General features: G+C 42.1%; 1 protein-coding gene across 1 annotated transcript in view; it reads left to right on the top strand.

Annotated features, from left to right (window-relative positions):
* Positions 1-23,488, top strand: part of LOC306866526 (NACHT, LRR and PYD domains-containing protein 12-like) — a 422,442-nt gene that overhangs the window by 83,073 nt on the left and 315,881 nt on the right. The window lies entirely within an intron of this gene.

Genomic DNA, 23,488 nt, shown 5'->3' with positions numbered 1-23,488 from the left:
ACCACTTTAGTTTTGAAATCACCACATTTGCTGCTAGTTGCTTGAAAAACAAGTTACTAGGGTAGTGCAATAAATGGCTAAATCGGCACCGCCGCAGGCTAACTGGACATTCCGGCATGTCCAGCTAAATATCTTAAGCCACTTTTCTGTGGCCTACAGCAGCAGAAGCAAGTACGAGGGTGTCTCCGCTTGCTACACAAGCCCACACATCTCAATCTTTTTCCTCCTGCTACTAATAACCCCTTTTGTCCTTTTCAGCAGCCTCCAGCTCCAGTGGCAGACACTAGCGTGAGGCTACCTCCGTTAGCAGAGCAGGCTACACAAGTTTTTCTGGACTCCCTTCCTGTGGCCTACAGCCACAGCAAGCGACGCAAGCGCAAGGCTGCGTCCGCTTGCAACACAGACCCACACATCTTTTTCTCATACTCCCTTTTTTCTCTAACGCTTCTATCAGTTTCCCAATTGGCCATAATCATTTGTATAAAGTATCAAGAGTAAGTAACATATGGTTTTGTTAAACTTAATATAATGTATTAAACAATATCATGCACATACGCATTACACCAAAGCCTACAGAGGGCTCCAATAGCTAGACAATCGTCTATATCGGTGGTTCTCGTGGCCCCCGGCCGCTGCGCGTCTTTGTGTCTCTCTCACGGGCCGTGCCCATTTCAAGTCTTGCAGACTCTATCAATGAGCTGATGAGTTGGATCGGGTGTGTCAAGTGGGGTGGGGGGTGGAGGTTATTCCAGATTCAAGAGTTTTATTTGTCACATACACAATTATACAGAGTATAACCAGCAGTGAAATGTAGGTCAGGTCCGCTCCAAGGACAGTGCAATTATATAGAATACAAATATTAAGAAGAAGTACAAACATAAAATAAAATAAAAGACAAGATAAGATAAAAAATATAAATATAAATGTGCAGGTCAGTATGTTGTTGACAAATAGAGAGGAATGTGCAAAAAATAATGTGCACAAAGTTGTACAGGGTATTTCAATAGCAGCAATATGAGGTAGAGAAAAATTATGAATAGCTTATTGATATATGATATTTACATGGAGAAAAATTATGAATAACTTATTGATATGGTGATATTACATGGAGTCAAGTGATATTATGACACAGAGTTAGAGTTTAGGAGCCTGATGGCCTGGGGGAAGAAGCTCCTCCTAAGTCTCTCAGTTTTTGCCATCAGGCTACGGAAGCGCTTACCAGATGGAAGCAAAGTGAATAGACGGTTACCAGGGTGATTAGAGTCCTTGAAGATTTTAACAGCTCTATTTTTGCAGCGTTTGAGGTAGATGTCCTGCAGAGAGGGGAGAGCAGACCCTGAGATGCGCTCAGCTAAGCGCACAACTCTCTGTAGTGCTTTGCAGTCCTGATTGGAGCTGTTTCCATACCACACTGAGATGCACTGAGTCAATACACTTTCTATGGTCCCTGAATAGAAAGTTTTCAGGATTGCTGGTGAGACCCTGAATTTCCTCAGCTGACGCAGATGGTACAGTCTTTGCCTGGCTTTCTTAACCTTTGTTTGGATGTGTGTAGTCCAAGTCAGGTTCTCGGAGATGTTTACGCCGACGTACTTGAAGCTACTCACCCTCTCCACAGGGGTCCCACTGATCCTGAGAGGAGAGTAGGGCTGCTGCTGTCTCTTCCTAAAGTCCATGATCAGCTCTTTAGTTTTCCCCACATTCAGAGAGAGACAGTTGTCCTGGCACCATGATGTGAGTCTCTCTACCTCATCCAAGTATGCGGTCTCATCGTTGTTGGAGATGAGGCCCAGAACCACAGTGTCATCAGCGAATTTGACAATAGATGTGGAGCTGTGAGAGGACACGCAGTCATGCGTGTAGAGAGAGTAGAGCAGGGGACTCAGGACACAGCCCTGTGGGGCTCCTATGTTCAGAGTGATGGAGTTTGAGGTGAACTGGCCAACAAAGAGAGACATAATGCGGACATATGCGGAGCGTGCTGTGGTTTGGGGTCCCCGGGATGAGTTGGGAACCACTGGTCTATATGCCACCGTGCGATCTTATCCTCGTTCGGCTAAAACATCCATACAAATGTCCACCTAATCTCTAACATTTGTACCTAGCTCGTCTTCTACCACGCTGGGGTCCAGCCCGCTCCCTAGGGTCGCAGGGCTCTGGACTTTTGGTGGTGCCTAGGATGGCAGAGTCCACTGGGGGAGGTGGAGATTTTTCACGTTTGGCTCCCGGGCTCTGGAGTAGCCTTCCTGGTGGTGTTCGGGGTTCGGACGCACTCTCTCTGTTTGGATCTGGATTAAGGACGCATCTCTTTGGCCAAGCATTCACGTGATGCATTTTGTAGTCTTGTACTGCAGTTATATCTGATCAAATGTACATTATTATTATTCCTTAGCTTGGGTTGAACAAATCATTTGCTTGGATGGAACAGCAGCTACGTTAATTATGTCTCTCTTTGTTTCTCTGTTTCTACCACGGGATTAACATCCTGTGGTAACTAGGAATTAGAGAAGCTTCAGTCTGGATCCAACCCTTAAATAATCTTTACTTACCTTTTCAAGTCTCACGCTTGGCGAGGCTCAGCCTTCTGACACCGTGAATCTTCACATCTTGTCGAACACCAGCCAGAGCCTCCCAGCCAGACAATTTACCTTTTCCACCCTGCGGCCGGAGAGTCTTGGAGACTAGGCTATCTGTGACACAACTCAGTTCAGGTATCTGGAAGGAAGAGGACAAGGGTGGCTGTCGGAGACTCGTGTGGTTTTATTCAAAAATAAACTCAAAATAAAGTTGGCCCAACGGCCCAGATGAGCAAAAGCGCAGCTTTTGTCGGTACGTCTTTCTCCAGCGTTTCTCACAGCTCCTGGCAGTCACACACACACACAAGTCTCCGTCTCCCTCTCCGTGCATCTCTCTCCGGCGACTTAAGCAGTCTCTCCGCGCCAATCACTGCAATCAAACACAGGTGTTCATCATTTTGCACTTGACCCACTTTCTCCCCGCTCGTCTCCCAATGTGCTCTCCCGCTGCAGACTCCGCTGAATCACGCCCCCCTCGCCACATACCCCCCCCCCCCCCCCCCCCCCCCCCCCCCCCCCCCCATTCCTGGAGAGGAAGTCAGCCTCCGCCATCTGGGTGATCCGCGCGTTGGTATCCTTCATGCGGTGGAGCCACTGCAGGGGCGCGTGGTCCGAACAGAGAGTGAATTCCCGTCCCAGGAGATAATAGCGGAGGGTGAGCACGGCCCACCTGATGGCCAAACATTCCTTCAAAATAATGAGACCGTCTACGGAAAAAAAAGTCTCAGAAAAGCGGAATATAGATTATTTGAATTTGGCGCTCCCTCCTGCCAGCTCTGACGCGGGCTATGACGCTTCTGTCATCTGAGCGGGGCGTAACTTAGCGATCTGCTTTATCCATAAAAAACTGTTTTTTTTTCTTCTACATTTTTTATATGTGTGTGTGTGTATTGTGTGGGGAATGTGGCCGTGTCTGCATGATTATAATATGTATGGACGGACATCAGCGTGTTTATTAGCGACTCTATGACGGCTATCATTGTGATTCATTGATCAGCTATTATTGATTATATGGCCCATCTGTTTGATTATAATCTGAATGGAAGCACATCAGCGTGTGATTACTGACTCTATGACCATGTCTGGCAATATCACTTCACGTCTGGCAGTGATATTTATCATTGTAATAACGAATAACGAAGAATACTTCAGTATACATACTATATACAAAGCATTTTTTTTCTATTTTTTTTCCTTTTTTATTACTCAAATAATTATTTTTGTATTTTTTAGTGCTCAAATAAATCTGTCTATTATTTTATAATTGAAAAACTATGCAGGAACATGTATAATGACTAAAATAGCTTGTATAATTCTGCAATCCATTTGGTGGTTATTTTTCCTCAAACAGGGGGGTGGGGGGACTATAAATAGTTTAAGAAAAAATATTGCAGGAATCTCATTTTTCATGGTATCTTCTTCAAATTTGAAATATGAACTTATGAGACACATGGCTTTCGATCCATTACTTTTCTGGATTGCTCCAGGACTTATTTCATGTATTTGTATATGAAATAAAAAAACATTCAGTGTGGAAAAATATTTTTCAAGGCACGTCAGTGCCTATAACTTTTTATCTTTTTGAGCATTATCAACTCTGGATGATAGATAGTAAAGCCCAGAGTCTCTTCTTTCCAAAGATGCCTAATTTGTTTGTGTAAGCACACTTTGTCACAAACTGTTACCATTTTAACCCTCTGAGCCCGACAAACGCGAATACGCGTTTTGGGGCAGATTTTCCTGATAAGGCAGAAATGAGCTTGAATTACTCTGCCATTTTTGATCGTTCAGATAAGAGCAATACACCATTCGAATCTGTAAGGGGTCTTCTTTTATTTGTATTCACTCATAATAACAACTAAACTTTGTGCTTTTGAAGAATTAAGAAAACAAACAGGGTGCGCTCTCTGTCTTCTCCGTCTCCGCGATCTGTTTTCAGAAATGCGTCACTAAAATTAAGTGTAACTCAGCGAATAATCAACACACAGACATGAGAGTTATCTCTATAGAAAGCTTGAAGTGTCTTCTTTCAAATGAAGTAAGTCATATCGAATATTCGAATATTGTTCGAATATATCGAACAAATATTCTGTGATGAAGTAATCCGTATGAAACCAACACGATGTTCAGTCTGTCCCGTCTAACTCATTATTTCTAATGAGATCCCGCCCCCTCGTGTTCACATGCAAATAACCACGTGACGCGCGCGCTTGGAGACGCACAACAACAAACACGGAGACTGTTCATCGCTGATGTACTGTTAGTTTCTGGAAGAAGATGCGCTGAGTAAAGGCTGCTGATCGATCTAATGAGTAAGTAATGTTTATGTTTTGCATTAGTTAACTGTTATTGTGACATAAACTTGAACACATTACTAGTTGGGTTGTTCCCAAAGTACAACACGATGCATGCTACGCATCTAAGAATGTTTAGACCATGTTTATTATTAATAATCTGTTCACAAATATATTTGAATAGTGTGCTAAACGATAACAATTAGCTATCAGATATAAAATATCCTTTTTTTATATTACGAAGTACATCCTTTTATAGTACAAAGCATGCGTGAGTCTATGACTGCAGAATCATATCTTTTATACTATAAAATAATACATGATGTTCAGGATGGCTATATGACTACAAAATCATAGTTGGGTTTTCCCCAAACTATAATTCCTGACTAAAATGTTCGAAATCCAGTAAAACATTTTATAAAGCAATAAAAGTAATATGAGAGTACATTGTAACATGATGAATGCTACGAGTCTAAGTATGTTTACAACATGTTTATTATTAATAGCCTACTCTGTTCAAAAATCGATTTTAATAGCGTGCTAAACAATAATAATTTGTTTCTGAAAAATAAAATGTCTTTTTTTACGATAATACAAAGCATGAATGAGTCTATGACTACAAAACCTATATATATATATATATATATATATATATATATATAGATGCTCCTGATATAAACATGCTCACAAATGTTTTTTCTCTTTTTTTGGTTGTTTGTATTTTATTGAATCAGACACCTGCACCACAGATTAATCCTGCTGACTTTCAGTCTCTTCCAACTGTTTTCCTCTGAGAGCGCTGCACCAACATCAGAAGTTCAGAATCTGTTGCAGGAACGAGTCACAGTCTGTTAGATCAGTGCACAATAATGTGTCTTTGACCTTCATTATGTATGTTTTGATTATACTGTGTTGTAAATAAAATACAAATCATTTTAAAACCCATTTTTTCAGTCTCCTCACACTCTCTTACCTGCCTCAGTCACAGTCACACAGTCACACCATTAGCAGCTTTAGGGGAGGGCCCTTTGTCTCTCAGGTGAGAATCACTTACTATTCAAGCCCATTACCACTCCCTCGCATATTGTCTTTCAATCACAAAACATGTCTTTAAAAATGTAAATCAATATATTGTTTTCTGTGAATGAGTAAGCAGAATGATTTTCACATAATTGTGAAGTAAAAATTCTAGCCTACAAGATCTGGTTCTCAATAGTCTTGTAAACAATTGTTCTGTATGTGTTTTATGGTCTTATTTCAGTGACTTAAAAATTTTTGTTTTTCACTAACCATGCATAAACGTTGTTTTCTCAAAAACACAATCATGTACATAAATGCTGCTAACATATTAGTGTAGCCCTGTTTGTGCTGTTTACAGTGTTATTAGACTTTAGCCATTTATATTTTTATAAGCAACTGAAAAAAGCACAAATGTCAAGGCATGTTGAAAGTTCTCCAGGCCCCCAAAACACCCTCAGGGCCCAGAGGGTTAATTTAGGTAGGTTATTTTCACCTGCGAGGCCACAAATGGAGGTGAAGGTTAACAGGTTAACCAGCTGCTCCTCCATCGGCGGGCAGGGCTCACCCGTCCCAATGCAATGAGCACACCGTTGAGCTTCGGTTCGAGCCCTCCCCGACCGGTCGCCCTAAACCACGCAGTTCACACCAGCAACCGGTGGGGCCTAACCATGCATGCCAATACGCTCCCTCAGAGCTCATAGGCTCCCCCAGCCCTGCAATACTGGCCACTCCTCGTAACTAGCTCCCGCCAGATCTCTAGTGCGTATTTTGGGGGGGGATCTCAGTCTGGCGGCTGTCCTACACCCATTGCTTTTTGGGGGATACTCTGGGTTTGGGCCATTCCCGAGCTCAGAGCCCTTCCCCAGGACAGCACGCCAACTACGTATTACCATACTCGCCAAATACGCATTACGTAACTCGTGCTAAATATATGTAAGTGTGAACTCGTGAATCTCAAATTATTAATGTTAACAACATCAGCATTGTGTTACTATGAGTATAGTATGTATTAGCGTGATTTCATCCTTCGGGAATTGATTGGATCGTTGGAAGTTGGGCCGTTACTAACAAAATGGAGGCAGATCTGAAATGCCCGTTTGTAGTTAGTGGTGGGGGATTTCTCGCCACTGGATTCACTGCCGATACCCAAGCATGAATAAAATATTTATTTAAAAAGGATGGCGATGACGATCAACGGCACAAAACATGTCTAAACAGTGCGCGCGAGAGAGAGACTGCCTGATTGACTGAGCACGTCCTCCATCAGGTTAAGTCATTAGTCATTTTCATGAAATAGATTAGTTTGTGGTGTCCTAAGAGTAATGTCCTAATATCCTAATATCTTTTCAGTGTTTAAGGGTAATGTACTCCCTCATGACTGGTGTCAGTGCTATAAAGTGAAGCATCAGCTTCAGCTTTCTCTGTCGTTTATCTCAGCGTTTACTCCTTACGTCACTAGCTACGCCCTTGCTCCATCACTCGTGACCGGAAGAGTAGAGGAGTCGTTTTGAGGGGGAGGGGAGGTTAACATTTTTTGATTAAAGATTACAAGGGCACTTGAATTTAAAAAAAATAATGAAGGGCACGGATACATTAATTATAATAAACACTACAGTATTCCATCAAAAAACTATTTTGATTTCATGCCGACTTTAAAATACAAATCTTGTGTAATCCCAGGCTATCTATAATCAGAAGCACATTTAAAACTGCAATATAATTTTATTTCATTCACATGTTTCATAAACACATAATCCTTTCTGGATTACAATCCGCCATCAAAATGACATTTAATTATTCTAGCTGCTGTGAGAAAAGGCTATAAATGATCTACCACCTGCAGGATCTTCACGTGCTATAGACCCTTTTAGGGCCGACATCACAGTTACGTCACAGCGCTAGCTGGAGGCAAAAACTGGAGGCGGCCCATTCAAACCAGGAATAAAAATATTCCTTATATATTAAGGATCTTAAAATATCATCTTGTTGTGATGTTGGGTGCCAGAATCCATGTTGTAGAGGCTCCAATTTGAAATTTTAAGGCATACCTGCTGCCACTGCCAGACAAAAAACCGACGACAGCTGTGGTGAAACGAGATAAAACGAGCGGACTGGACAGAAACGATCGTCAAAAATCCTCAAGTTTGCAGCACACACTTCTTATCAGAAAAGGTTAAATAAAGTATTGTCTTTTGTTGTTATGGACATGTCTAAAGATTTCTCATGCATCTCACTGTCGTGTATGAAATAATGTCTGTGTGCATGTGTGTAAAACAACAAACTGACAATTTATATGCTTAATCATATGTGATTGTATATACATTGTTGTGATTAATTGTGGCTGGAATAATAATGTAGCTGTAAAAATAGTTGCCTGCTGAAATTGAAATACATCTTCATGACTTGATAAACACTGTGAGTTTGTCTTTACTATACAGGTTAGATGTGAGTCACTCAACCGGAAGGAATCCTGTCAGATCGACCATCCTTTAAATTAAAGCGTGTGCGGGTCCACCAATCTGGTTTCGTCTGTTAAAGTTAACCTTTTCAAATAGGAATTACGGCCTGGACAGTACATCTATACCTTACATATGCTGGTAAAATCGGAATTTCAAGCTAAATAAGGTTCGGGGGTTTTTGCATCCGTGGAAAGCATATTGAGAGGTGTTTTGACAGTTTAGAGCCACCGTACAAGCGAACGCCAAAATCCAGAATGGCGATTGTCAAGTTCCTCCACTTCGTCTTGCAGCACAAAGCACTGTATATAGATCCTTGCACACTGAGTTCACAGAAATTGGTTGTCTTCTTTTTAATATGTGGCTCTAGTATCGGAAGCAAAGCATCAAACTGAGCCACTGACATCCCGAAGTAAACTTTGAATCGCCCGGGATAATCCCGCTGCTCCTTAATAAGGAGGGGGAATCTCAGGATTGGATGGACCCAATATTTCCTTTCTTTTTCCTTTTTTTAAGAAGCGAGAGGACAACAAAATCATTCTCAATGCTTGCAGACTCCATTTAGTAGGCTGCTGTCGCCACGGATTAATTAATACGCATCAGACTCAGTGTGCAAGGTTTCTGTGCGTGATGAATTTTTAGGATTACGAATACGAAAAAACATACGAAAATTTCCGACTCAGTGTGCAATGACCTTAACTATACAAAAAATAAAGTGAAATAGAAGTTTATGAATATGTGTTCAGCTTTATACAAACCCATGCATTAACTCTACAAAGAGAAATGAACTGATTAGTTTTGTTAATAAAGCTACTGTGTTAAAATATTCCCATATATTTTTGTTTTGTAAGGGGCGCTTCAACGCTTGTTTAAGGTTGTCAGTAGGCCTATATAGTTCAGTTATAAATATGTAACTTATTCTAGATATCAGATTTATGGATTTACTGAGTGTGTTCATTCATGAGGAACACTCAAGTTTGTGACATACGCAAATAATTAGTTATTGTCTGTAACTTTAACTTTAAAGTCTTATAATAGCATCTGAAGAATACATAGAGCTCTGGAGCTTCTGATCTTCACACAATCACTTCCTGGACACCACAGACATGATGTTAAATGACTGAACATCAGTGTTAATTTAGTTGACGACGACAAAAAATATTTGTCAACGAACCTTTTTTCTGTGACTAAGACGAGACGTTGACGAGCTAAAACTAATATCTGATGATAAAAACTATGACGAAATTTATGCGCGTCTTCATTAACAAGACGAGATGTGACTAAAATGTTATTTGAGGACTACCGGACATTCAAAATACATCCTATAGGCTAAGTTAACTGTCTTGTCTTTCAAAATGTGCATCTCTGTCATTGGATAAGGTGCATTTGCATGGCAGCCGCAGTGGACTGATAGGCTACCAAAACGCGAACTAGCGATCTGAAACCAGATCAGCACCCGAAGGGTTAGGGAGTGGGTGACCAGACGTCCCGTTTTTCCCGGGAGTCAAAATTCATTGTCGACTAAGTTAAAGTCAGTGAAGGTGCGATAGGTGGAAACGCGCTGATAGAAGTGCTCTCTCTCGCGCACTCTCCACTTCTTCAGTTCTCATACAGCGCGCGATCAGTTCTCAGTGCTCAAATACACACACAGCAGTCCAAATGTCTCTCATGTAGAGTATCTCACGGAAATACAGTCCGTTATGGTTTAAGTGAGCTTAAACAGGTGGGTGAAAACTGAATGTATGTCAGTAGGCTATTACATACATACCTTCTGTCTTAAATGGACAGCATTCCTAATTATCTGTCATAAATGTTAACCAACAAAAGATGTTAAATAAATGTATACTTAAGTAAACCTACTGTATCTGAAAAATACCAGTTTTTCCAAATTCAATCCTTGATTCAAATTTCTCATAACTAAGCTTAATTCTAAAGAGAGAAGAATTTATGACTATTTTTGTTTGAATACTACATATAAAATAGCTTCCAAAATAAATTTTGGTAACTGCAGTTTGACTAAAAGTAATGACTAAAAGTTGACAAAAATGCAATGACTTTTCGTCGACTAAAATTAGACTAAAACTATGAAAGACTCAAATGACTAAAATGTGACTTAAGACTATTAAGCTTTTTCGTCTCAAGATAAAGACTAAGACTAAATAAAAAATGCCTGCCAAAATTAACACTGCTGAACATGTGCAAACTGGAACATATAATCAAATAAATTAATGTTATTACCTGTACGCTGAAGTGGTTGGTGTATCTTTGTCTCTGTCCTGAAGTCATGATCATGATCTCTCACATGATCTATACTCTCATAGATAGTCACTGTCATCTCCGCTCTCTCTCTCTTCATTCCCTCAGTCTCTGTCCCGAAGGCATAGTCATAAATATCATCAGACATTTTTGCTCTTTAACCATCTAACATTAAACTATATAGTTCCTTGTTCCTGTATAGATGTGTTTAAGTAGTCAGAGCTTGTCTTCTTTTAACACCAGCGGGAAACAAAGTTGTGGTTAATGTGTGAAAAAATTAAAACGTGTCATCAGACACTTAAGTTTAGAACCATCTATAAAGTATATAGATGGTATATAGTATTACTATAAATCTATAAACGTATAAAAATGACTAGTGATTTTTAGAAATATATTTTAATCTATAATTATTATGAAAACCATTTGTCTCACTTTACCACTATATTGTGGGTGTTTGTGTGTGTAAATTTAATATTTTATATAATATCAAAACTTGCACATGTAACCGACGTAGAGCTGTTGTGTGTAAACCTCACTCCCCTGATCTCAAAAAGAGGCGTTCTAGCGACTGACACTAGAGGCCGTGGCTTTAGCCTCCTTGTTAGAGCGCCCGCCTCCCAAGTCGGAGACCCCGGGTTTGAGACTCACTCAGAACAAGAACGAGTTGTGGCGGTGCGGACCCAGGGGAGTTACATATATAGTATCAATAGTAACACTGAAGAATTTGAAGGACGTTCATAAGTCACCATCACCATCATGAATGACCGAACTGTTCTCATTTGCTAAATGTTTAGAAGAAAACACAGCAGCTTCAAACACGCTGTGTATAGTGGTGCCTGAAACTGTAGTGGACTATAGTATAAAGGCTGTATTCATTGTATCGACTAATTTTAAAATGCTCTTCATCTTATCACACACTGCTGCTGTTCTGAAGCGCTGTGGCATTAGTTCATTGTAACTTCCTGTTGATGACAGACATGGTGGTAAATGAGCTTTCATGCTGTTATTCTTCCTCATACTGTATATAAATGTAAAAATAGTAAAGCAGTCTGTGGTTTAGCGTTGTATATATATATATATACCATGGTCTGTCTGAATACTTGATTCTGATTGGCTGGCAGGTATGCACCGTTTAATGCACAGGTAGTTCCAAGTCGGTTTAATCATGGTTCTATATTAATGTGCTGCTTTAATTGATGCACACAAACACACACACATCACTTGCACACAAACACACACACACACACACACACACACACACACACACAGAGAGAGGTTGGAGATTCCAGATTGCGCTGCACACACACAGAAACTTGTCAGCGCTGCCCCGCGACTTTTATTAATAAAATAGCCTAGATACTAGATTCCTCAGCAACAAGCTGGTGTTTTGAAGTGACTAAACACAGCTTCATTGTTTGTATAGAGATGCGCAGACACAGGTAACGCACAATTAATTCAAATAATAATTCAGTAGATAATTTAATAAAGTCAAATAAATGCTACAATTCATTCAAATAAATGTGATTTTACCACACTATTTAATCTCTGTGTCTGATTTGAACTGGGCAGAATGCTAGCGCTAACGAGCCATAACTGATGAAAAATTCACATCCTTTTTACTCTTCTGGTCAAATATTGCACTGCAAATATCATTACCAGCTTTAACTTGTCAATTCTGGCAAATGACCGTGGTATAAGTAGGATAATGCATAGCTAGCTGTGCATAAAACAATTTTAATCCACAACATGGAGGTCAAGAACCACCTGACGCAAAGTGCATTCAAATCATTTAATGCACAGCTAGTCGTGCATCATCCCTTAAATATGTACAGGCTAAAGGCGCCCTGGCAGAAAAGCGTCTTTGAGATTATTTTCATCTAAACCACTAGATGGCACAAAAATGTGGCGTAGCACTTTCCAAAACATCCGCTTTTCAAGATGCACGTGTATATTTGTCCAGTGGGGTAATGTGGGGTTTCAGTCAGGGCCTTCAGTAAGCAACTGTAAACTACATGCACACATCTTACACATCTCTGTTACAGCTAGCACAGCTATATGCATATAATGCACATATTATGCCACACACAGTCTCTCAACAACAATGACGTCTGATCAACAATTTCAACAGTAGGCTAGATTAGGGTGAGTTAAATGCGCATGAGTAAATTTCCCTACATGGTCAGTAAAAGTAATCTGCCAGTCCACTGGTCACTGCACATTCACGTCACTCTAAAATGAGGACACGCTCAAAGCAGCAAAACTGTACAACCACCGGACATCCACACACCGCACCACAGTATTATCAATGCACCACGTACACCTCCATAACAATGTGCATGATACAATACTCATTAAATAATAACGTACTCACCTGTCACTTGTAAATAAAGTCCCTGGGTCGGTCATTCCATGCCCCTTTACTCGTATTAAAAAGTAAACACAGCCAACAAAATAATGAGTGCCTTGAAAAAGGCGTTTTTAGTAGATCGTACCTTGGAAATGCCTTACTAAAGGGGCGGTCTAACGCTGGGGGTAGCACTGGGCACGTAGCTAGACCAGAGGGCGGGCTGTCATTGAACGTCAAAATTTGATTGGCTGATGATTCTGTCACTAATACTTGTAACAAATCAGATGTGATGTCTTTCAACAAAAGGGTAGCACTATCTGTAGTGCTGGACTCTGACTTTATATAGGATATTCCAGTTCAACCTCAACTAAACTAATCGTAGACATTATTGTGGACATTACACAAATGAAAATAATAACTAAAAACATTTTTCACACAATAAAATTTTTTATAGGGCCAGCAGAGAAGGCCCTGCTTCCCCTGACGGCCCACCACTGTATTTGTCTGATCTTTGACGTGATCACGCGCAGCAGCGCAAACTTGATTCTGTGTTTGATCTAATATAGGCAAGTTTAGGCAAGGCAAGTTTATTTATATAGCACATTTCATACACAGTGGTAATTCAAAGTTCTTTACATAAAAGAAAGTGAAATAGACATTAAAATCAATAAAAACATGGAAATAAAAATAATAAAAACAAGGAATTTTAAAATGATATAGAAAAGGATTTAAAATAAATTTAAAGAAAATGATTATACATAAAATTCATTGCAGTCAGTTCGGACATAAAGCACAGTGCTCATTCAACAAATGCACAGTTAAACAGATGAGTTTTGAGTCTTGATCTGATCTCTTCTGGAAGCTGGTTCCAACTGGTCCACAGACCCTCATAGTTGGCCCTTTGGTTAGGTGAGGGGGCATAAGAGATTATTTTATCCTTGCTTCTACAATCTATATGCTTTCTAACAGCTTCATGTGGACGTAAACATTTAATTTTAACGTGGCTTTAAGCACTATGCATCATTAAAGTTTCACTTTCACCATGACTAAGCCTGTAAATGTGGTGTTAAAATGGAATAAACGTAATATGAGTTTACCTTACGGTCCGAGTCTCTGCATCAGTAAGCGATAAAACGAGCATTTTCCCTCCGAAGACGTGTTGCACTTCGGGGCCAAGCAAAAAAAACATTGAACAACAATAAAAAATGTGGGAAACTATTAATTGGTTATTCTACAATTAATTGAATGACAAATTATACTGCAACTGGAAAATACTGTAAATTGATAAACTGTTCAGCGTGATGATGTTTAATGTCTCCGACAGTACCTGTAGCAACCATCTTTTTTAAGAAACATAACAGTTTAAAAAAATCACGAGTGTGGTGTAACTGGTGTTTTACATCGTAGAATAAAACGTGAAAGTATCTTGAGCTTGTGTGAAACACGGACCTTATTTAAGGGATTTAACCAAAATCCCATTCAAAAAACCCATTGAGTCTGGGATGATGGAACCGGAAGTGATAAAATGCTAACTTGCTTCTGGGTTTTCGCCTTCAAAGTGACATCATAGTTCCACCACTCTATGGCGGACAGCTCTTAGCTCACTCAGGGCGGGTCTACGGTAAGACGGCCTTGTCAATCAACTATCGTGGGAGCGGCCTGTGCAAACTATGTCATTCTGACAGGAATCTCAGGCCCCGTTTACACTAGTTTTAATTTTAAAACGCATAACTTTTGCTACGGTTTTGCCTATCATTTACACTACTCTGGCGTTTTCAAGGTCGAAAATTGAGGCTTTTGAAAACGCTGCAGATCCTGTTTTAGTTTGAAAACTCCAGGGTTGTGTTTCAGTGTAAACGGACCAAAACGGAGACTTTTGAAAACGATGGCGTGGCTGCCCACATTCTCTCTGCGTATCCTTGACGACCATGTAAACAATAACATCATGCTCGTTATTGTAGCCACAGATATGTATGGGTAGATCCCCAATTCGACCACTCCTAGCACGCAGACGCGTCTGTCATCGAAATAATAGGGAATCTACCTATACAAATCTATGGTTGTACCTGCATGAATGGTCACGTGACATGTGACATGCGTTTTCGGTGGTTGTGTAGTGTAAACGGAGATCATTTTCATGCACTAGTGTAAACGGGGCCTCAGAACAGCCTGATTTGAGAAAGGGGATTTTAAAATAGGGATTTTAGAAAAAAACACGGGGTGGATTTTTTTCATTATAGGATGGATGTGTACACACACTTCCAACACACATTAATGTTCAAACAACTTGTAAAGTGAATCTGCATCCTATGATACTGTACGAAAGCCTGTCCTAAGAACCAAAGTTGTTGATCACACGGACTGATATAGTGAGACACGCAGGAAGACAGTTTGGTGAATGTTCATCTCTGCACGCTCGTTCTATGTTCTGTATAATGCGTTTATGCCTTGATGTAAGTACATCTGCACATGTATGTTTGTAGATTGTATGTTATTGATGTCCCGCGATTGTTCTGCGATTACCATCGGCAAGTTTGAGCGCCGTAGCGGCTGTAATTTGCCGTGAGAGAAAACTTGCTAATCAGCATTAACATTGGCAGTATTACTAAACTGCGTTAAGGGTGTTTACATTAATAACATATCATTGCACAATTATATCATGCCTATTTCCATTGTTAAGGCTGCTATTAATGTTATGGATGCAGACTTGAGTGTCTAATCATTGTTTATTGCATTTGTTTGACTATCATGCCAGTGTAAATGATTTTCAGAATACGATTGTAATTGTATTTCTTTATTGTTCTTTAGACCATTAATACAGAGCTCATTACCAAAGAATTACTGGTGCAGATGACAACTCAAAGACTGTTTAATAAATGCATCTTTGTGAAGAATCTCTTCTCCAATCCTTGATTCTGTGACGAGACACCAGGCAGAGTAGGATCCATATGCAGCTTTATTGAGAAAAACAACAGACAAGTCAATATACCGGCAAACAGTTCTGGAGGAGGCTAGGCTGAAACAGAGTAGTGGGGCAAGCAAAGGTCAGGGCAGGCAGCAAGAGTTCAAAGTCAATGATACAAGATCCAAGTCGAGGCAGGCAGAGAACAATCACTAGGTCAATAGGCAACAGAGTCAAAACCAGAAAAACAAACACGGGTAAAGAACGCTCGGTGATGATAGCCAGGGCAAATCAAGACTTTGCGTCGATCTGAGTGTGAGTGGTGCTTATATGTGTGTGATAATGAGGAACAGGTGTGGTGGAGTGATTGGCCCAGGTATGTGGGATCATGGGAAACGGAGTCCGGGTAGATGAGATCAGAATTCGGGTGACAGTTCCCTCTGGTGGCGAGAAGAAGGTAACGCCGGAGTTTCGTTTGTAAAAGAGCCCTCCCCCTGCGAGCGGCTCCTGACACGAGGAGGCAAGCGATGCAGGGGTCTTCCTCGAGGTCGGGGGGCTGGTCTTTCCGGGTGGTTCCTATGGAATTCCTCAGTGAGCGTGGGGTCCAGGATATCTCCTGCGTCGACCCAGGGTCCTCCGGTTCAAAGCCCTCCCAATCTACTAGGTATTGCAGAGTTCTGCCTCGACGCCATGAGTCTAGCAGCTCGTGCACCTCATAGGCCTCCTCGCCGTCAATCAGGAGAGGAGGGGGAATCTGTGGCTTGGGTCTCTCATCCGGCGCCCCTCTCGGACCACCAGCGGGTTTCAGTAGGGAGACATGAAAGGTAGGAGAAATGCGGTAGTTAGCAGGCAGTTCTAAGCACAATGATACTGGGGTGATTTGTCTGATGATTTTGAATGGACCCACATACCTGGGATTGAGTTTCTTGCTGGGTTGTCGTAACCGCAGATCTCTTGTGGATAGCCAGACCCACTGACCTGTTGAGTACGTGGGACCGGCACGACGATGACGGTTAGCCTGAAGTTCCTGGCGCCTGACTGCTCGAAGCAGGTGAGTGTGTGCACGATCCCAGACTGCTTCACTGTTCTGCAACCATTCAGTGACTGACGGTAGATTGGTGGGTTCACCGGACCATGGAAACATAGGTGGCTGGAAGCCCAGAACGCATTGAAATGGAGTCAATCCAGTGGCTGGTTTTACTAGGGAATTTTGTGCATATTCTGCCCACATCAGGTACCTACTCCACTCGGTCTGGCACTGCTGACAGTAGGATCTCAGAAACCGTATTACCTCCTGATTTAGTCGTTCTGATTGCCCGTTAGATTGGGGATGATAGCCTGACGTGAGACTAACATTTACATTAAGGTGCTTGAAGAAAGCAGACCAAACTCGTGAGGTGAATTGGGGACCTCGGTCTGACACGATGTCCTCTGGGAGACCATACAAACGGAATACCTGATTGCACAACAGTTCAGTGGTCTCAAAAGCATTGGGAAGTTTGGGTAGTGGAAGTAGCCGGCAGGCCTTGGAGAATCGATCTACGATTGTCAGGATGATGGTGTTGCCTTGTGAGTTGGGCATATCTGTGATGAAGTCAATCGCGATGTGAGTCGACTGTTCTGCAAATCAAGACTTTGCGTCGATCTGAGTGTGAGTGCTGCTTATATGTGTGTGATAATGAGGAACAGGTGTGGTGGAGTGATTGGCCCAGGTTTGTGGGATCATGGGAAACGGAGTCCGGGTAGATGAGATCAGAATTCTGGTGACAGTTCCCTCTGGTGGCGAGGGAATGTTCAATCGGAATGTTCTTCCTAGTCTTCGAAGTACCGAGCGCAGATTGGCACGAGATCCTGAGCTAGCCAAAGCCTACTGCACTGAAATCCGCAAGTTGGAATATGCTGGATATGTAGCCAAGATAACCACAGAAGCGCACAATGCTTCGGAGTCCTGGTTCATTCTGCATCATATCATACATCACAATGGCAAGGACAGGATCGTCTTTAACTGTTCCTTTCAACATCTAGGGCAGTCCTTGAACAGTCAGCTACGTCCTGGTCCGATGCTGGGACCATCTCTGTTAGGTGTGCTCCTGAGGTTCCGACAACACACGGTGGCTGTAAGTGGGGACATAAAGGCTATGTTCCACCAGGTACGCTTGTTGCCGAAAGACAGGCCAGTGTTGCGGTTCCTTTGGAGGAACATGTGCAGAGACCAGGAGCCTGAGATATATGAATGGCGGGGGCTTCCGTTCGGAACTACATGCAGCCCGTGTTGCGCCACCTACGCTCTCCAGCGCAGTGCCCAAGAACACCAGAGTGACCAGGTCAATCTGATTAACATAGTTGAGAATTCCTTCTATGTTGATAACTGCCTGCACAGCACTTCGAGCTCTGATGAAGCTAAGGAGGTAGTTAATGGGCTTTATCAACTGCTGTCTGTGGGAGGCTTTGACATAAGACAGTGGGCCTGCAATGTACCCTCTGTCATCGAACATCTTCCCGCAGAGGCCCGGTCTGCTAACAGTGAACTGTGGTTGACCAAAGCCAGTACAGACCTACAAGAACCCACTCTAGGCCTACGGTGGGACTGTCTCAGTGATACCCTGGGCTATAATTTGAGATCAACCAAGCCTCTGGAGCCTACCATGAGAAATGTGTACAAGACCTTGGCCAGCCAGTATGACCCGCTGGGATATATCATCCCGTTTACCACCCGGGCAAAGGTTCTCATCCAAGACCTCTGGAAGCAGAATTTGGGCTGGGACGATCCGATAACACCTCTACAGCTAAGAGAGAAGTGGTTAACATGGATTAGAGATATTCCTAATCTCCTTCAGATGCAATTTCCTCGAGTTTATGCCCCAGCCTGTGCTGATTACCCTAGTGCCGTCCGAGAACTCCACATATTTTGCGACGCATCAGAAAGAGCATACGGCTCAGTGGCCTATTTGTGCACTACTGATGATCAAGGCCACATCCATGTCGCCTTTGTTTTGGTCAGATCCAGAGTGGCTCCCAGGAAATGCCTCTCCATACCTCGTTTGGAACTGAGCGCAGCTCTGACTGGAGCTCAGTTAGCCAAAGTGATCCAGACTGAGCTGTCTCTTACCCTCCATACAGTCACTCTCTGGTCCGACTCAACAACCGTGCTGAACTGGCTTACCTCTGAATCCTGTCGCTACAAGGTATTTGTAGGGACACGAATAGCAGAAATCCAGACCCTCTCAGACTCAGCTGAATGGCGGTACATTGATTCAGCTCACAACCCTGCTGACCACATCACAAGAGGCCTGACACTGACCCAGCTAGCAGGTCCCCACCAGTGGAGTTCAGGACCAGACTTCCTCTGTCAACCTTCTGACCGGTGGCCATCCACACCCATCACTGAGGTCGAATCAGAGATCAGTGAGTTGAGGAAAATTGCATTCATCGATACTGTCACAGTCTCCAATCATTCACTTCCGGACCTCAATAAATTCCACACATGGCTAGAGCTTGTTGAGGCCACTGTCAGGTCCTTACACGGGGCGGCTGCTGCAAACAGTGACTCTTCACTGCAAGCTGATGACTATGTTGAAGCAGAGAAACTAATCTTGGCTCAAGCTCAGGATTCATTCCCCCTAGAAGTTCAATCTAGCAAATGGCCTGGATATGCAGAGCATTCGCAACCTATATGGACGTAATGCCACTGCTGTACACTGGACTATTTGTTGTTTCACTATATAAATGGTCTTTTCCCTGTATTACCTCAGTTTCCCAGGGCCTCCCTTCTCTCCCAGATTTTGCACAAGTATGCGGTCACCAGGCTGAAGAATCAATCTGGTTTGCCTCCGTCATTCGCTCAGCCTATTTCTCTGCATATCCTCTTAGATCCTTATTTCCCTCACTAGGTAATAGCTTGAATAAGCGATCGATCGGCAGATGTGGATGTCACCCATACAGCAAGTAAAAGGGTGAGTAACCTGTCGAATCATGTCTTGTACAATTGTAAGTGTGAACAATTTCTGTTAGGTCTCCCTCCATCTTTATTTTTCCTTTACTTCAAATGTTCTCAGCATCTGTTGTAATGTTCTATTGAACCTTTCAACAGGGTTGCAATGTGGATGATACTGTGATTAAAGTCTTAAAGAGTTTGTTTTCAAATTCTCGTCCTTGGTCATGGTGCAATTTGGCTGGAAATTCAAATCAAGGAATAAAGTCGTTAAAAAAACAAAATTCAGCTGCCGACTTTCCAGACTTATTTTTGGTTGCATAAACTTAAGCAAACCTTGTAAAATGATCTACGATTACAAGACTATACTCATACCCTCTTCTGCTGTGTTCCAGGTGTAAGTAATAGATACAAGCTCAAAGGGAGAACTGGTGGTTATGCTGCCCATTGGAGCTCTTGTATGTACGGCTGGCTTTTTGCTGTTTTATACATGGACATTGTCGTGTAACGTTTCAATGTTTCTTTTAATGAACGGCCAATAGAACCTGTCTCTGGCAAGGCTAAGAACTCTTTCTAAGCCAACATGGCCCATGTTGTCATGTAGTTGCTTGAGAACAGTTTGTCTATACTGGTTAGGCAGGATGAATTGACGTCTTTGCTCGGTTTTACAAAATAGGAATCCTCCTTCCATGTGCAGCTTTATCCATTTATAAGCTTTTTGACAGCTCTTCTAGCTCCACTTCTTGTATCACTGGTAAATACAGCATCAAGGTCTTTCCACACTGAGCGCGATGCGAATAAGCGATGCGAATCACCTGTGAATGTTGCTTTCACACCGAACGCAAAACGAATGTTCGTCTTCTGCTAATTCACGGCTGCACGCTAGGTGGCGCTGACCAACAATTTGTTTTTCCTCAGATATGTATCGCATATATGGATTTAACATCTAAATTAAGATAAACAAAGTTTGGTTCTACAACAGAAATACAAGCTATCTATAATGCTTACAAAAATAGGCTACAGCCTAAAATATAATTAGAAGTACAATTAGCATCAAGCTACACTTGAAAATGTATTTAATTTATTAATGTATTTGCTTTCCCACTTTAAACAATCATCGAGTGCTTGTAATGACTCCCGATTGTGATTTATAGTTTTTTTTATTCTATAATAAGCAGACACATGAACTCTTTGTATGTTTAATAACGTTACACTGCTAATATTAGTCATAAACATCCTTTATTGCTATAAAAAGTTCAAATGAGCTGCATACAAAACACATACAGAAAATATATCGTCATAATGTCTATTTGCTTTCATATTTCATGTGTAGAAAAAATGTTTCACTCTATTTTTTTTTAAATATGAAAGATCTAGAGATTTAACGTGCTCTGACTAACACTCGCGCACGTGGAAGAAAACGGACGGTGCTCTACAGATCACATGATTCAGTGGTTAATCATTAGAAATGTTATTCTGTATGAAGAACACGTGAGAATAAATCTGTTCTCAAATACCAACGATAACGAACTCAGTATCCACTCTCTTATCCAGGATACTCTTCTTCGTTGTTTGTCTAAGACAGATGGGAATCCGCATTCTCAACTACCTCGACGACTGGCTCATTCTGGCCCAGTCAGAGGTGGAGCTACTGTTGCACAGAACCCTTCTCCTCAGCCACCTAGAGTGCCTGGGGCTCAGGGTCAATTTTGCCAAGAGCGCACCGTTCCCCAGCCAGCAGGTATCGTTCCTGGGAACAGTTCTAGACTCAGCTGAGATGAGAAAAGTGGTCGCACCAGAACGCGCTCTGGCCATACAAAAATTTGCGGCCGCCTTCAAAAGTGTAACCACTCGCCCCATCAAAGCATTTCAGAGGATGCTGGGCCTCATGGCCGCAGCATCGCCAATACTACAGCTGGGCCTGCTTCGCATGCGGCCCCTTCAATGCTGGTTGAAACCACGGGTTCCACCCCATGCAAGGTGTCACGGACGCCTACATATCAAGATGAGCCAGGCCTGTGTAACAGCCTTGGTACCCTGGAAGAACCCCCGCTGGATGGAGAAGGGTGTGGCCATGGGAATGGTCTGCAGCAGGAAGGTTGTCATGACAGATGCCTCCAACACAGGTTGGGGGGCGCTGTGCGAAGGCAAACCGACTTTCGGCCATCGGTCAAAAGCAGAGAAAGGCTTCCACATCAACTGTTTGGAGATGTTAGCAGTATGTCGAGCCTGCCAGTTCTTCCTGCCAGACCTAATAGGACGCCATGTTGCTGATCAACATGTCCGTGGTGTGCTATATAAATCACCAAGGAGGCCTCTCCTCAAAGCGCCTCTTCATTCTGGTAGAGCACCTTCTGGAGTGGGCTCAGCTCAACCTGCGCACGCTGAGAGCAACACACTTACCAGGCAAATTGAACCGGGGAGCGGATATGTTATCTCGGAGCAATGTCCCCTCAGAGTAACGGATGCTCCATCCGCAGACGGTTCAGATGATTTGGAAGATCTTTGGCAGGGCCGAAGTAGAACTCTTTGCCTCCAAAGACCACTCTTACTGCTCAACATATTATTCGAAGGTCAGGGCCGCGTTGGCTCACGATTTGCCCCCCCTCACGATTGCCCCCCCTACGTTTTCTTTCCAATGCTTTACAGATTTACTGAAGAGCTAGACACACTTGGTCTCCTGGACCGGATGCATCCCAGCATTTTTAAGGAAGTGTTTTGTTCCTCACAGAGGCCATTGAAGGCTGAAGACTTGATCTCCTTGTTTAAAGCAGAGCTGTCTCCTTCTGGAAGCAACAGATGGCGAATGGAAAAGAGAGTCGAAGGGTACTGGGAGAGATTTCCTTGTGGATGTTTAAGGTAAATTAATGATTTACTGTAACGTTTGTGATGAGCATTATGAGATTCTGACCTATTCTGACCAAAACGTTGTACTGCTTAATATATTTTTTATAAAAATATTTACTATAAATAGTTTCAGAAAAAATATTGCAGGAATCTAATTTTTCATGGTATCTTCTTCAAATTTGAAATATGAACTCATGAGACATGTGGCTTTCGATCCATTACTTTTCTGGATTGCTCCAGGACTTATTTCATGTATTTGTATATGAAATAAAAAAACATTCAGTGTGGAAAAATATTTTTCAAGGCACGTCAGTGTCTATAACTTTTAATCTTTTTGAACATTATCAACTCTGGATGATAGATAGTAAAGCCCAGAGTGTCTTCTTTCCAAAGATACCTAATTTGTTTGCGTAGCACACTTTGTCACGAACTGTTACCATTTTAATTTAGGTAGGTTATTTTCACCTGAGAGGCCCAAAATGGGGGGTGAAGGTTTCTCATTGCGAAGTCTTGTCTTGCCATGAAAACATTTCCGAGCGTTTATTCCGTGTGTGATTCCCCGTGTATAACCTGGACTGTTTACTGGACTCTGATTCAATCTGCCTCGTCATTTGATTATCCTGTGTTTGCCGCCTGCCCTGATCTCTAGCCTGAACTCTGACTTTGATTCTACATCATCTACGTTGTGTTTGAAGCCCGCGATTGAACTCTGCCTGTTTGACTTGCATTCTGTTTTAATAAAGCTGTACATGGATTCTAATGTCACTGACTCCTCGTTACATTATTACACAGTTTGAATCTAGGAAACCAAATTTTATCTTTACTTGCTATCAAGTACACTGTTGACACAGCACCATTG

The sequence above is a fragment of the Barbus barbus genome, assembly GCF_936440315.1.
Source record: "Barbus barbus genome assembly, chromosome: 4".
In the NCBI taxonomy this organism is placed as follows: Eukaryota; Metazoa; Chordata; class Actinopteri; order Cypriniformes; family Cyprinidae; genus Barbus; species Barbus barbus.
Note: the sequence above shows the minus strand (reverse complement) of the source record. Positions and strands in the feature narration are given on the sequence as shown.